General features: G+C 38.4%; 1 long non-coding RNA gene across 2 annotated transcripts; it reads left to right on the top strand.

Annotated features, from left to right (window-relative positions):
• The first annotated feature begins 275 nt into the window (after positions 1-275).
• On the top strand, positions 276-3,582 carry LOC107793326 (uncharacterized). Of its 2 annotated transcripts, none has more exons than XR_012709459.1 (2): positions 276-898; positions 3,316-3,582. It is a non-coding gene; the product is annotated as an uncharacterized LOC107793326 (long non-coding RNA). The 2 variants fall into 2 exon arrangements; XR_001649699.2 differs by lacking the exon at positions 3,316-3,582 and adding an exon at positions 1,108-3,232.
• Positions 3,583-12,188: the final 8,606 nt, after the last annotated feature.

Raw genomic sequence — 12,188 nt, 5'->3', positions numbered from 1 at the left:
TGATATTTGAAAATGCCAAAAATAAGTTTGTTTTAATAGTTAGTTTTATTTTAGTAATTATTTGAATAGTAAAATTAATTAATAAATGGGCCCGTATTTTTAATCTCGTTCGCAGGGAAAGAATAGAACTTGGGCTCGAACAACCCATTTTTAGGCCTAATTTTGGACCTAACCCATAATTTCCAAGCCCATAATTCCTAGGCTCATACCCCTTAACCTAAAAAACCCTACAACCTACAATATAAAAAGGGACATAAAAAATCTAAAGGAAAAAAAAACGGGGAAGGCTGAAGGAGCAGCTGAAAGCAGCTGCGCAAGAAACACCCCACCCCCCTGAAGATCATCGTCTTCAACACCATCCCAAACGACCCCTTCCCCATCCGTCCAGCTTCTCTTCAATCTAGAGAGATAGCGACCATTTTTATATACTCAGACCCACCAGCGAACAACCAAGGGAACCAGCGATACCCTTTCATCTCTTCAACTCCACCACCAATTCCGCCAACCACTCACCATCAAGCAGAAACAGAAGCTGAAAAACGAAAAATTGGGAGAAAATTTCAAGGATTTTCGGATAGAAAAATAGGAACAAGAACTAGAGTTTGGGTTTTTCTTTTCAGATTTTCCCATTTCTGTCTTCATCTTTGTTTATTTATAGATTAAAGGAAATCGGTTCCTCTGGTCCAATTTAATTTCAAGTTCAAAAAATACACAAAAAGGCATTCTGGTATTCTCTGAAATTTGTGTTTCGAAGAAATGGAGTTTAGTTGAGTCAGTTTGAATTTGCCGATTTCGAGTCGCCGTTCGAGGTTCACAGTGGAGTTCTCTGTTGCTGTTGCAATTCGAATCTGACTTGTAATTGCTTGTAAATCGAATCAATTAAAGAAATATTGCTCAGGTCAATCCCTTCTCCTTTACATCTCTGTTTCTATGTTCGAAATTCGATTGAATCTGGAAATTACTTGCTGTTGTTGTTGCATTTTTTGTCCGATTGTGTGTGTTGAATTTTTCGGCAAAATCTCTTGAAACTTGAAGAGAATATGAATTGTCCGATTGTCTGTTGTTTGAAAATATGCTGATTTAAATTAATTCGATCTTTGTTTTCAGTATACAAAGTTGGCTATATAATCATGTTGAATTTGATCGGTTGTTCAACCGGAGATTCCGTTGGCCTATTGTTAGCTTCGGCAGATCTGTAGTCTTATAAGAATCAAATAATTCCTAATATGGTTTGTCTCTTTTTTTCTTATTTAGTCATTTGTTAGGATTCATATTTGTTATAAAATTCTGTTTGTTTCATTCTTTAGTTGGAAAACAAATAGTCCGAGAATTACTATGAATTTGTTTAAGTTACTTGGGGTTGTTTTATTTCCTTAATAAACATATCGTAGTCTGCTGTGCTTCTCGCTAGATTTTACAAATGGTAAAGAAAACATTGCAAGTGTAAATGTGAGCACTTCATTTTTGATGAAAATGTTTGACTTTGGATTAAGTGTTGATGAAGTAAGTGCTGTCAATTGTTGATGAAAACACGACCGTCCCTTTTTCATATAAAAAGGTTAATATAGTTCGCCTTTCCATAACTTTGGACCTAAAAATGAACATTCCTAGCTTGCTCTAGGAACGTAAATAAACCGTCATAACTACGGGTACAGTTCCCGTGACGTGGTCGTGACACTTGATTTCTAAAATCCAGGGGTACATTTCATGTGGCCCAGTTCTAATTTCCAACAAGGTTAAATAAAATGTATTGTGAACCGCGGGTGCATTTCATGTAGCGTGGCTTACGATGTGTTTTAAATAATCTTGAGTTTTCCTGAAATAAATAAAAGCGGTAAAGGGGTAAAAGCACATAGGTTCTAAAACGAGTAATTAAACGATTTTAATAAGCCAAGTATAATCAAAGCGACCGTGCTAGAACCACGGAACTCGGGAATGCCTAACACCTTCTCCCGGGTTAACAGAATTCCTTACCCAGATTTCTGTGTTCGCAGGCCGTAAATAGAGTCAATTTTCCTCGATTCGGGATTTTAAACTGGTGACTTGGGACACTATAAATTATCCCAAGTGGCGACTCTAAATTGTAAATAATTAATCCCGTTTCGATTGTCCTTTAATTGGAAAAATTCCCTTATATTTATACCCTTTACGGGGCGTAGTGAAAAAGGAGGTGTGACAGCTCTGGCGACTCTACTGGGGACCGAACCCAGAATCTCTGGTTCAGGATTCAGAATTCGAGCTTATTAATATAATTTTGCTTGGCTTTATTTATTGTTGATATTACTGTATTCTGTGAACCTTTTTGTGCTAAATACTATCTATTTACTGCTTTAATATTATTTGAATTGTATATAACTGTCTTCTTACGCCACCCCCTCTGAGTCTTCTGAAAATGGTGCACATGTTCGCGTGGCCCGCTTTTTCTGTAGAAATTATACCAAATAGAACGAGGCTGGGCAAGCGACAAGGCCGAGTAGACTTCAGTGCTCCCGGTACGTCGCCCCCTCCTCGACCCCAGTTGTCCGCTCGGGTACCCCAAGTCTAGAACAAAACCCCAGGATTCAAACCTAGAAAAACACAGCCTCATGCCGAATCCCTAGTAGGAACGTTTGCTTGCATCACATTTGACTTTGCAGACTCAACACAGGAATTGGGTCCGTCTAGGACAGGTGTACCCAAAATAAAGACCATCTTGATGCATCTTATGTGCTACATGTTGTATTTATTCAAGGGTCAAAGGGACATCTGGCGGACCAATGATAATTGAGGGTAAATGAAGAAGTGAAAAGAAAAGAAAAAGGGAAAAAGAAACAATGAAAGAAGAAAGAAATAAAAAAAAAAGAAAAAGAGAAGGGGAAGTGTGAAAATAATGCAAGTAGGGTCTAGTTATGTTTTTTTGGTACATTTTTAAGAAAAAAGACAAAAAAAACATGAAAAATTCAAAAAAAAAGATTTTGCACTTTTTCATCATTTTTCAAAAATCAAAATAAAAAAAAAAGAGAAAAAGAAAATCCTAAAAGATTTTGCATGTTTCGTCATTTTTCAAGAAAAAGCAAGAAAAATGTGATTTTTATGGTTTTTTTTATTATTCTCGCCCGTATTCAATTTGCCCGAACTACGCGAACCTGATTCTCGTCTCTCGGGGCGGGATACGTAGGCAACCCACATAGGGTCCGGTCTTCCTAGTAAATCTTAAGTTCTTGGCTTTGCGGGGTCCTAGCCAAATTTTGCACTTCTAGCCACCTTTTGGCCTGCATGTGTTTAATAGGGAGCGTTATTATCTCACATAGTGCTGGTTAAAGTTTTCTCATACAGGTGTGGATTTATTTACCGAAGTTTGAGCATGGCAGACACCCTGTGACAATCCGGTCAGGATCGCTCAGTCAGGAGTTGCTTAAGGAGATTTGTTTTATTTTTATGTTTTGAGTCTGTTCCTCATTTTATGTCGTCTTTTACTTTCTACTTTTGTACAGTAATGTCAAGTCTTTTTATTATTGTTATTTTCTGTTTTATATTTGAAAAAATGTGCTGTAACTCAAAATCCAAAAAAAAGAGATGTTGCATTTTATATTTCGTTATAAATTTTCTTTAGAATGCTAATTCTAGAAATGAGAAAATTTTGAGATTGTTTTTCCTTTAGGCAATTAATATCTAAGACTTAAAATGAATTGTTTTTAAGTTTCCTTTACTATATTAGGACCAAAATTAAAAAAAAAATCTTTTAGTACTTCTTTAAAAGCTTTCTTTAGGGTGTTAATTTCAAAATCCAAAAAGATTTTCTTTTGAGGCGTCTCTTTGGGAAATTAGTGAAAAATGAGAAAAAAAATTTCTTTTATTTTCATTAGAACTTTAGGATATTGTACATAGAAAAAATACTTTATCTTTTGTTTATCATTAGAATTTTTTTAGGTAATCAAAATTGAAATCCAAAAGCATTTTGTTTTATCTTTTTCATTGCTCATTTCGAAATATCGCGTCAGGATATCAAATAAAAATTCAAAATATGTTTCTGTGGTTTATTGTTTAGATTTCCTCCTTAAAAAAACGAATCAAAAAATATTCGTTTTCTCTTCTAAGGGTTTTCCTTAATAATTTCCCATGGAGTGTTTCTTTCAAAAAAAATATATATATAAATATGCTCGATAGGCTTGAGTTTAGAATAGGTTATAGAATATTAAGTCTAGAAAATTTAAAAACAAAAAAGGAGATTTGTTTCTTTTATTTCCCTTTTTTCGTCAGAGTCATTAAGGTAGAAACAGAGAACGTCAGTTTGTTTTCTTTATTCCTGATCTTCCCGAACTACGCAAAGATCTGATTCATGCGGCGTCATGATACGTAGGCAACCTACATAGGGTTCGATCGAATCATTTTTTTTATTTTTTTATAAAAAAAGAAAAAAAAAAGAGAAAAATATGGTGAAATTATGGGATATGAAAACTGAGAAGGAAGAAAAGAGCGACACTCAGAAAGAAAAAGGGGAAAGAAAATGAGCGAGCTAAGAAGTGCTAGAAAAACAAAGAAAAGAGAGGTTGAAATTAACAAATTGGGATGATGTCAACTAACCTTTGTACCCTCGAAGTCATTTTAGAACCGATAACTATGGCTAGGTACATTGCACATAAAGTGAGATTATCTTATGTTAAATGCCCTAACGCTAACGTGATGACTTCATTTTGTCATATTCATAGCAGAAGGGTGGTTGGTTTGTGGTTTTTAAAGTGGTAACTCTTCTTTACAACACAAAGTCAAAAGGCAATGGCAGACAACAACAGAACTGGGTTGGTTGAAAATGGTGCCCGGAAGCAGTCGGTTGAACAGGACAATGGGTTGGTTAAAGAGGTAAAGATGTTAAGACAACACATGGCGGACATGTATCAGACCTGGATGACTGGGAAGGCACCAACCCCGCCACCACCTAGCTTCCTAAATGCTACCCTTACCTGAACACTGGTCACAGTGCCAGATGATCCCCCATACTCTCCAGATCTACCCGCTTATCATGACTTTCCCAACCACCCTAGTAGCTCCGTCACTCATCTTCCAATTACCTTTCCCAAAAATTGCCCTCTTGTCTTATCCACTATCCCCATCAATGAACACTCACTCAAAGCTCACGATGCCCAATATTACCTCTCAAAGGTTGCCCACAAGGTTCCTAACTCATATAGGCAGGGCCTGCGAGATGAACCTCATGTTGAAAATGGAAAGTTCACAGGAAGAAAAGGGCGAGATGGGATACCCAGGAGGCCGAAAGGCATAGAACAGTCCTTAAAGAACAAACAAGGAATGAGAGACCAGGGTAGCATGTCTTACAAAGAATTGTCTATGTCCCACGACGTTCGTCTGCCTGCGAGGTTTAAAGTGCCAAAGTTTAACTTATATGATGGGTGTGGGGATCCAGTAGCCCATTTGAGGGATTATTGCAGTAAAATGAGAAGTGTTGGTGAGAAAGATGATTTGTTGATGGCGTACTTCAGTGAGAGCCTGACTGGGGCAGCTTTGGAATGGCATAATCGTCAAGATGTTGGTAAGTGGCCTACATTGGGTGACATGGCTCAAGATTTTGTTCGATACTTTCAATACAGATCAGGTGTTGTCCCAGACCGCTCCTCCCTATATCAAATGGAAAAGAAACCCCAGAAAAGTTTCAGGGATTTTTGGCTCAGATGGAACGAACAAATTGCTCGGAATAGTCCTCCCATTGATAGAAAAGATGTTGGTGAGCCCCGCCGACGATAGGGTCCAGTGGTCGTTCTTGATAAACGCTTTCAGCCTCAATGTCGACCTCGTGGATATTCTTGTAATCCTCCCCAATGCTACTTCTCCCCACAGAACTCCCAAAGTCGTACATCACTTTCCCAGTACCCTGTCCACAATGCACCACCATATGTTCCACACCCACAAGGCCCGCGATTGCCCACACCACTTCCCTAAATGTCTTACCCGCCCCACGATCCTGCCAGAAACCCCCTGGATCAGGTTTCCGGCCCAATCAAGCATTTAAGAATGAGAGGTTACTGAAAAAAGAAAAGGCTTTCACCTCTATTGGAGAATCATATGCTAGTTTGTTCCAAAAGTTGTAGCAATTGGACATGTTGAAGCCGATTCATATAAAAATGTCAAACCCTCTTTCAAAAAAGTTTGATTTTTCTCAAAGGTGCGCATATTGCTCAGATGCCCCAGGGCATGACATAGAGAAGTGTTGGAATCTAAAGAAAGCAATTCAGAAGCTTATTGATGTAGGCGACATTGTCGTATAAAATCCAGATGCAGCAAACACTAGCCAAAGTCCATCGCCTGTGCATAATGAGACGCATATGGTGGGTATGGTTTATTCTGAAAAGGAATGTGATAATTCTTCTAAGAGCCTTGGAGGTCCACGTGCTACTAAGCTTTCAGCGCTATCAGGGTTTGATCTTAAGAACGAGCCGGCAAAAGGAACCCAAAAGCAATTTATTAAGAATAATGTGATGAAGACTTGTGGATGTCCTAGTATTGCTGATGCAGATTCAGTGGCTAAGATACCATGCTTGGTAATTGGAAAGACGCTCCAGTTCTTGGTCAGCCGGAGAGGAGCTTTTGGTGGTTTAGTTTATTGTCATTTCTGTTGTCCGGGTTATTGCAGGGTTGTAATCCGGACATCGTCTTGTGACTCAAATCCTTCTATCCTTTATTTTGTCTAGTTCCTTTAGTCGTATTATCTCACTTAGTGTTTTCTAGGTTTGTTCTAGGTTTGTAACTCCAGTCTAGTTTGTCTGTTTTGTTGTCCAAACCCTTTCACCATCTGTCTAATGCAAGCTTCTGTTTTCTGTTATTTCTAGTCATTTTTGTTTAGTTCTCTTTTCCTTTTATAGTCCTTTTCTTGTTGACTCTAGTAATGTGACATGCACGCATAATTCTCAGCCTGATTTTAAAAATCAGTTTAATCACGAAGCAATGAAACAATGTTAAAAATGTAGGGACATTTGAGGGAAATAAGTGAAGGCATTTTAAGATCACTTCAAGCCCATATTGTGTGAAACTGGGGCAGATAGAACATAAAAATACATTATTGAAATGCATCATGCTGCATCGGGTGAAGATAACGGCAAATTTTCCCCAAATTTGTAGGGGGCCGTTCGTGGTAGTGAGAGTGGGAGTGTTGTCCAATTGCACTTTGTATGTAACAGATGTAGAAGGCGAATGTGTGGATATGGTCATCAAGTATGGCGAGATCAAAAGATGTTACGAATATTTTTCTTGGTTTGTTTAATTGTGTTATTTGTACTTGGCATGTTTTGAAGATTGGAATGATGAAGACATTTTGTTATGCTATCTAAATACCTTATCCTTTGTTACCCCTTTGAACCTTGTTTATTTTCTTTTATACCCCTCTTTCGGAATCAATAGCAAAGATCAGAAACACAAGCGTGAAAGATAAGTAAAGAAAAAGAAAAAAAAGAACGAAAAGGGAGAGAAGAAAACAAAATGGAAAAAAAGAGAAGAGAAAGAAAAGAATGAAAAAGAAAAAAAAACAACAAAAAAGAGAAAAAAAAACAAAAAAGAGAAAGAAAAGAAAGAGAAAAGAGAAAATCACAACAACAAAGTAATTCCTATGTCATGAACTACGTTCGACCTGATTCCTTTTAAGGATACGTAGGCAGTCTCACGGTTCGGTCTCATCAAAATAAAAATCCAAAAGTCCCCAAGCAAGAAACTGGGGCAGAAGTTGTGTTTGTTGTAAGAAATCTGATTCCGAAAGTTGTAATTTTGAACCCATGAAAATTGTTTTTGAGCCTTTGACATCCTTTCTTTTTAACCCTATCCAAAAGCCCACGTTACGGTCCAAAGAAAGACTTTCCGATCAATCTTCGAGAGATTCCAAGTCAATCAAGAAGAGGTAATTCATATCAGGGGCAATACTCTGGCCCAAGCAGAAAAATAATGAAAATGGGAGAGTCTTATTGGTGAAAACCCTTACGGGCACCGTAGGGCGACGAGAGCTGAGAGAAATCCAAAATGAGAGAGTCTTATTGGTGAAAACCCTCGCGGGCACCGTAAGGCGACGATAAGTTGAGAGAAAGAACAGAATGAGAGAGTCTTGATGGTGAAAACCCTTCGGGCACTACAAGACGAATAAGGATTGTGAATCAGATTGGATAATCGGAGCATTGAAGTTCAGTTTCATGGTTCGGGGGTATAACAAGAGTTGAACATCAGACTTGTTTGACAGATTAGGCCACTTAATCAACATGTGCATGTCATGGTCATTAGAGTTGGTATCCACATCTCATAGGTTTCTACTTTGTAGTTTTCTTATTAGGAATCATCTCTTTCCTTTGTCTTTTACTCTGTTCCTTTTGTCTTGCTTACTTCTTCTTCCTGAGTCGGTTTGGTCAAAATAAAGGAAAAATGACTTCAAAATTTTCCACTAGCTTTCCAATTGCACAAAGCGGGATCTGGCCAGTACATCAGTGTCACAAGTCAGGAAAGAACAACAAGGACACTGAGTTGGTAACAGTCAACATGCTTTGGGGTCCATCAGAAATACAAAGGTTTAGTATATTTCAATTCGTGCATAGTGCAACAGATAGAGGATGTTGGGTGAACGAGTCAAAGGTATTCTCTATGATGAGATCAACAAAGAAAGTGTTTAACCAGTAACAAGCAAGGTATTCCAAGCCAAAATCAAAGTTATCGTGACAAGTGAGGGAACAATAGACTTCAAGGCCAAGACCAGTAATTTAAGTCAGGAAGGAACATCATGCGCACTAAGTGGATGGATATTAACGTGCTTTGGAATTCATATCAACACAAGAATCACGATGCAACAGATGGAGGGTGTTAGGTGGACGGATCAAAGGTATTTTTGGTGAAACACAAAGGTTGGTAAATGTCAGTTCATGAGCAATGCAGCAGATAAAGGGAATTGGGTCTGAACGGCGAAGAGGTATTTTCTGTGAAAAGGATGACAGAGAAAGTGGTTAGTCTATAAGCAAGCAAGGTCCTCGAGTGGAAATCAGTTATCATGGGAAGTGAAGGAGCAATCTCCCTCAAAGTTAAGGCCACAAACCAACCACCACATTTTAAACTGACAATATTTTTCTTTGATTGAAACAGGGGCAGGAAATTTCGTTTATTTCGAAGAAACCCTCCGCAAGGAAAAGCAAGCACCAGACAAGTTTGACCGTAAACTTTTAGGACCCTACTGGAAAATGGGACCTAGTTTAAATGTTCAGAAATAGCATAATCTAGCATAAATGCATCCCAAAGGAATATAAGTTGGCTTAGAAGTTTGCATGCTCGAGATAGGATTCAATTAGGAGTTTCCAGGACCCTCCTGAATAATGGGACTTAGTTTAAGATTTCAGTTAGATAATAACATTTAGCGTAAGTTCTGCTGTAGGGTAGTATAATTCAGCCGTAAAAGTTGTCACTCTTAAGATAAGACTTGATGTTTGATTTTTCAGGACCCTCCTGGATAATGGGATTTAGTTTTTAAAACCTTCTTAGATAACAGGATTTAGCAGGAAGTAACACCTTTAAAAGATATAATTTAGATTTTTAAAGCCATCATTTACTAGGAGTTTTCAGGATCTTCCTACATAATGGGACATAGCTTTCAATTCTTAGTAATACTTTGTAACATGATTCAATGCGCCCAGCATCAAACCGGGGCAGACGGTTTCTTTGTTTTGTTTATTTTGTGGAAATCAGGTGCCCACCTGGAGAACAAGGGAATACATTTCAAGTTTTGACAATCAGGCGCCCACCTGGAGAACAAGGGAATACAATTCAAGTTTTGGCAATCAGGCGCCCACCTAGAGAACAAGGGAGTACCATTTAAGTTTTAGCTTTCAAATTCTTTGTTTTGTCTATGTTGAAGTCAGGAGCTCGCCTGGAGAGCAGGGAATACATTTCAAGTTGAAGTCAGGAGCCCGCCTGGAGAGCAGGGAATACATTTCAAGTTGAAGTCAGGAGCCCGCCTGGAAAGCAGGGAATACTTTCAAGCGTAGCAGTCAGGAGCCCGCCTGGAGAACAAGGGAGTACAATTTAAATTTTAGCTTTCAAATTCATTGTTTTGTCTATCGTGAAGTTAGGAGCCCACCTGGAGAACAGGGAGCACTTTCAAGTTGAAGTCAGGAGCCCGCCTGGAAAGCAGGGAATACTTTCAAGTCAGCAGTTAGGAGCCCCCCTGGAGAACAAGGGAGTACAATTTAAATTTTACCTTTCAAATTCTTTGTTCTGTCTATGTTGAAGTCAAGAGCCCGCCTGGAGAGTAGGGAATACATTTCAAGTTGAAGTCAGGAGCCCGCTTGGAGAGCAGGGAATACTTTCGAGTTGTAGTCAGGAGCCCGCCTGGAGAACAAGGGAGTACAATTTAAATTTTAGCTTTCAAATTCTTTGTTTTGTCTATCTTGAAGTCAGGAGCCCGCCTAGAGAACAAGGAGCACTTTCAAGTTGAAGTTAGGAGCCCGCTTGGAAAGCAGGGAATACTTTCAAGTCAGCAATCAGGAGCCCGTCTGGAGAACAAGGGAGTACATTTCAAGTTTTAGCTTTCAAGTTCTTATTGATATTTGGTAATATGATCCATTTTGCACTTACATCTGTGCCCAGCCACCGAACCGAGGCAGAAAATTTTCTTTGTTTTGTCTATTTTGTCGAAGTCAAGAGCCCGCTTGGAGAGCAGGGAATACATTCAAGTTTAGCAGTCAGGAGCCCGCATGGAGAGCAGGGAATACATTTCAAGTTCAGCGGTCAGGAGCCCGCCTGGAGAGCAGGGAATACATTTCAAGTTAGCAGTTAGGGGCCCTGCCTGGAGAATAGGGTCAGTTTTTACTTTAGTCAAGCTTAGTTTATAGTTTTCCTAGTCTATTCTTTAGTTTAATTTCATCATTGCATCAATAGTACAAGTGGTTTACAATTTTGCTAACAACTCACAAATCTTCCTTGTGCAAACTGGGGCAGAAAAATTTCTTTGTTTTGTCTATTTTATTGTAATCAGGCGTCCACCTAGAGAACAAGGGGAAATAACTCAAGTTTCTAGGGAAAACAGTTTTGAAGGAAGATAGTTCAAGTTTTAGGGGAAAATGGTTCAAGGTGCAAAGGAAAACAGTGTCAAGTAACAGGAGAAGACGGTTCGAGTCCAACAGTCAGGCGTCCACCTGAAGAAAAGGAAAAGCATCTCGATTGCAAGTCAAGTCAGCAACCAAAGAATCTCGCGGCAAGAATGCGAGTCAATAGTCCGAGGTGATCAACAAAAGTTAGTCACAATAAAGAAAAAGAAAGGCAAGAAGTGAATCCAAATGCAGAAGTTGATGAAAGATGTGGGTTGCTCAAAACATGGCCGAGGTAACAAGCATTGCATACCTGGTCTTGATCCGAAAAGTTGAAGAAGGATGAACTAGCACCTGTAACTAGCAAGCATCAAAGTTCAAATCTAAAGTCTGCATGAAGAACCATTCAAGACTCAAGATCAAGCTTCAGAAGACTTATAGATAGGAATCTCATAACTCGTAATTGATAGGCCTAGCTAGTCTTTTTCATGTTTTGATTTTGATGTAATAGTAGGACTGCGGACCGGAACCTCGACAGAACGGTACCTCAACCGGCTCTCCACCTCGGCATACTCCATCATCTCACTCACCTCTGAACTACACGTGGCCTGATTCCTTTATAGCCAAGGATATGTAGGCAACTCAGATACCAGAGCTCGGTCACATTCCCCTTTTCTCTTAGTTTTAGTCTCTCCAAATAAGGGTCGGGTCGAAAACCTATCTAGTCATTCTTTGTCTGAAAATACTACGTCTTTCCAGTCAAAGAGGGGCAGCTGTAGACATGTGATTTTTGACCCTCCCCAAGATTTTTCACATTTTAGCGCGTAAATATTTAATTTAGGCATAATATAGATATTTTAAGTAATTTTGACTTTTTACTTTATTTTATTACAAGAAAACAAAAATTACAAAATATGTTCATTAATGTTTTGTAGTCATTTTTAATCTTAAAAAAATAAATAAGAAAATATATAAAAATAGTATCGTATTTTTATTTTAATATGATATTTTAAAATGCCAAAAATAGGTTTGTTTTAATGGTTAGTTTTATTTTAGTAATTATTTGAATAGTAGGATTAATTAATAAATGAGCCCGTATTTTTAATCTCATTCGCATGGAAAGAATAGAACTTGGGCTCGAACAACCCATTT

Source organism: Nicotiana tabacum, chromosome 5, assembly GCF_000715075.1.
Source record: "Nicotiana tabacum cultivar K326 chromosome 5, ASM71507v2, whole genome shotgun sequence".
NCBI lineage: Eukaryota > Viridiplantae > Streptophyta > Magnoliopsida > Solanales > Solanaceae > Nicotiana > Nicotiana tabacum.
This window is presented reverse-complemented; position numbering and strand designations above follow the sequence as displayed.